The sequence below is a fragment of the Carassius carassius genome, unplaced genomic scaffold (genome assembly GCF_963082965.1).
Source record: "Carassius carassius unplaced genomic scaffold, fCarCar2.1 SCAFFOLD_58, whole genome shotgun sequence".
NCBI classification, from domain to species: domain Eukaryota; kingdom Metazoa; phylum Chordata; class Actinopteri; order Cypriniformes; family Cyprinidae; genus Carassius; species Carassius carassius.
In genome coordinates this window covers 330,001-333,276 of record NW_026775030.1, presented here as the reverse complement: position 1 = coordinate 333,276, position 3,276 = coordinate 330,001, and the positions used below count along the sequence as shown (strand labels likewise).

The 3,276-nt window shown below is 36.4% G+C and overlaps 1 protein-coding gene across 1 annotated transcript in view; it reads left to right on the top strand.

Moving 5' to 3' along the window:
• Positions 1 to 2,268: 2,268 nt before the first annotated feature.
• Positions 2,269 to 3,276, top strand: part of LOC132134227 (plakophilin-4-like) — a 26,559-nt gene continuing 25,551 nt past the window's right edge. Inside the window, exon 1 of the mRNA XM_059547025.1 lies at positions 2,269 to 2,389. The gene's annotated coding sequence lies outside the window, so the exon portion shown is untranslated. The remainder of the gene's footprint in view (positions 2,390 to 3,276) is intronic.

Sequence of the window (3,276 nt, the reverse complement as noted above, 5' to 3'; positions counted from 1 at the left end):
GGAGTCCGACTCTCTAACCATTAGGCCACGACTTCCACCGTACTGCACTGTAACAAAGGCATGGCAACCGAAACACAAAATTTGTGTCACTGACAATGCTTTTGGCCACAACTGTATTCATTATCACAAATTATTAACTATTTATTTATGTGAATACTTATCAGTATTTTTGTTATAGTAAAGTTTTGCTTTTCAGAATTTTTTTTAGTGGGGGGTGTGGGGTGGAAATCCAAACTACTGTCACTGTTTTACAGCTGAAATTCCAAGTTTCTTAACTGATGAATTTGTTAACACTGTTATTAATGTAAAGTTGTTTTGTAATGTCTGTAATGCATAAAGCGCTGTGTAACTAATTGTGACTTAAATTGACATGTAACTAAGAAGTGAAGAGAACAGCTTCAAACAATACAGAAAAGACCATGATTGTTTATATCCGTTTCGACTGTCCAGATTAACTAAATATTATTCATTCACTTTATTTATAGAGCACTTTACAACTGCACCTGCAGACCAAAGTGCTGTACAATCAAAAAACACTTCATTAAAACACACAACTTAAAACAAGACACAACCTATCAGCAACAAAATCTAGCCCACCCTCTCAAAGGCTAAAGACAAGAAGTAGTTTTTTACTTCAATTTTAAAAGCATTTAAAGAGGTGACCTCTCTTAGCTCCTGAAGATGATGAGCTCAGACACATAACCCATGCACTGCTTTAAAACATACACCAGAGTTTTATATTTTATCCTGTAGTTCACTGGTTGCCACTTGACAGAAGCTAAAATAGGAGAGATATGATGACTTTTCTTAGCACCCACTAGCAGCCTAGCTGCTGCATTCTGAACTAATTGAAAGCGTGAAATAGTGGTCTGGCAGGACTTCACATACAACACATTGCAATAGTCCAGACGAGACGAAACAAAGGCATTAATAACCTTCCCTAAATCTTTTCTCGACAGAATACGCTTTAGTCGAGTAGTAGATCTAATCTGGAAAAAAACAACTCTTTACTACAGCATTAATCTGCTTGTCAAATTTCAGCTCTGGATCAAATACCACACCTAAGTTCCTTATTTGGTCATGGCAATAATCGGACCATGATCCAAAATATGTGGACCTATCTAAACATACTCTGGCAGGGCCAGAAAACATAATCTCAGCTTTACTCTGGTTCAACTGAAGCTGATTATGAGTCTTCCAGCACTCCTCCTCTAGACATGCAAATAACAAATAAGAACCATTATTTTTTCCTACTCTTATAGGCAAATATCGTCCACATACAAATGGTAAGACATGCTGTATTTTTTTTTACAATTATAATCTCATATTTACAATGAGATTTTTCTCTGAATAGCTTTACACATGTTCAGTTGACAGTATTATCCATGATGTTAAGTCATGCATTTACCTAATTAATTATGCAAATCTAATGTTTTTTTTTTTTACATCCTAATATTTTTCTTTGAGTTTCTCAAAGTATTAGCAACTTTTAAAAGAAAATAACTTCAATCAGCACACCTAAGCCCTAACACAGAATAAAAGCAAATTAAAAACTATTAACTTAAAGGTTGTTGTTTTTTCTTCTCTGTTTAGTCCAGCATTTACTTTATTATTATTATTATTATTATTAATGCTCAAAATACACAAAATAATACAACAACCAACCTAAAAATTATAAATAATAATAACAAAAAAAAAAAAACAAATAAAGAAGAGAAAGAAGAGAAAAAAATAAACGCGTGGTGTTTAATACATTACAACCTGAGACTTACATGTCATTAAAGATAGGAAAATAGTTACAGACAGATTTAATTTTTTTCCGTTCTGAAACAACTGAATCAATAAAAGGGTATTGCTAAAATAATTGTATAAAAACAACAAAGAGAGGTCTGGAGTCTGAATATTTGCATCTTCTGTGGATGTGAAATTTAGCAAGAAGCAAAATCAGATTCACTGCATAAAACTGTTTCCTTTTAGATTGTTCATACTCAGTAAAACCCAATACTACATCCTTTCAAAACAGAACAGGCTATATTCATTATAAAGTTACTCCTGATAAAACTCGAAACATCTTGCCAGAATCTCTTTGTAAATGGACAGTTCCAAGAAATATTTCAACAGAGTCATCACAAAAAGAGCGACCATAACCATGGAAACTGTTTTCTCCTCTCCTACTGGCCAATTCAACAACACAGCCGACCAACCCAGCTTCCGCTCTGCTCGGTGTGAGCCAATGGCGTGCGGGGCTTAAATCCCAGCGAGCGCTGACGTCACTCGTCCGGAGTGCGGAGTATGGCAGTGGATTGACGAGCTCCGACAGAAGAACACTTCTTCTCCACGAGCTTTGATATGGAAACATACTGGCTGGATTAAACAAGTGCTCCGAGAGGTAACGAGAACGCAATATTATTCGCATATTGACAACCTAAAGTGCGACTTTGTTTAATGCGGAAAGTTTGAGTTGGCTGCTGGTTGAGTGGAGTTAGCGTTAGGCGAAAGAACTACGAGTGTTGATTGCAGTTTTATCAAAGGTTTTTTTATCTTCCTTTTTTACGGCTAGAGTTGGAGGTCAGTGCACGAGGAGGAGGAGGATATTAAGTTAATGCTGTCTTAATCTGTCTCCTGTGACTATCTCGGCTAGCCCACACACAGACTCAATAGTTGTTAACGTTATCGTGTGATTCATGTTTCTCAGGCAGAGAGTAATGTTAGTGGTCTAAATATGTGTTTGATCTAAATAAGGTGAGAGGAGGGCCAGGTGAGCACTGTGCAGGAATTCCGGGAATGCGAGGGTTCAGGGGGCGGGGCTAAAAACTAAACAAACTCTTACCTAATATACTTTCATGCTCTGGCCCTGGCCATGACTTGGTGCATAATTGTACTGAGATAAGGATAGGTTCAAGAAGTTTCTGATTATAATAATTAGAATAGTGCATCAGTAAAAAAAAAAAAAAATGTTTTTCAAAATTTGGGGTGGTTGATTGCAATTTCACTTTGTTTAATGTTAGTTTGTGTGTAATGTTGCTGTTTGAGCATAAACAATATCTGCAAAGTTACAAGTTGAAAGTTAAATGCAAATGGAGATATCTTTTATTATTCTGGCATTTTTAATGCCTACAAAAACGGCTCGTAGGGACTATAGCAAGTTACATCCCGGGTTTGTGATGTCACAAACCCTAATAAACTCCGCCCCTGGGAACATGCAACAAAGGGGGCGGGGCATGTTGCACTGCTTTCCAGAAGAGAAAGATAAAATTAAAGGTGCATGAAAAAATC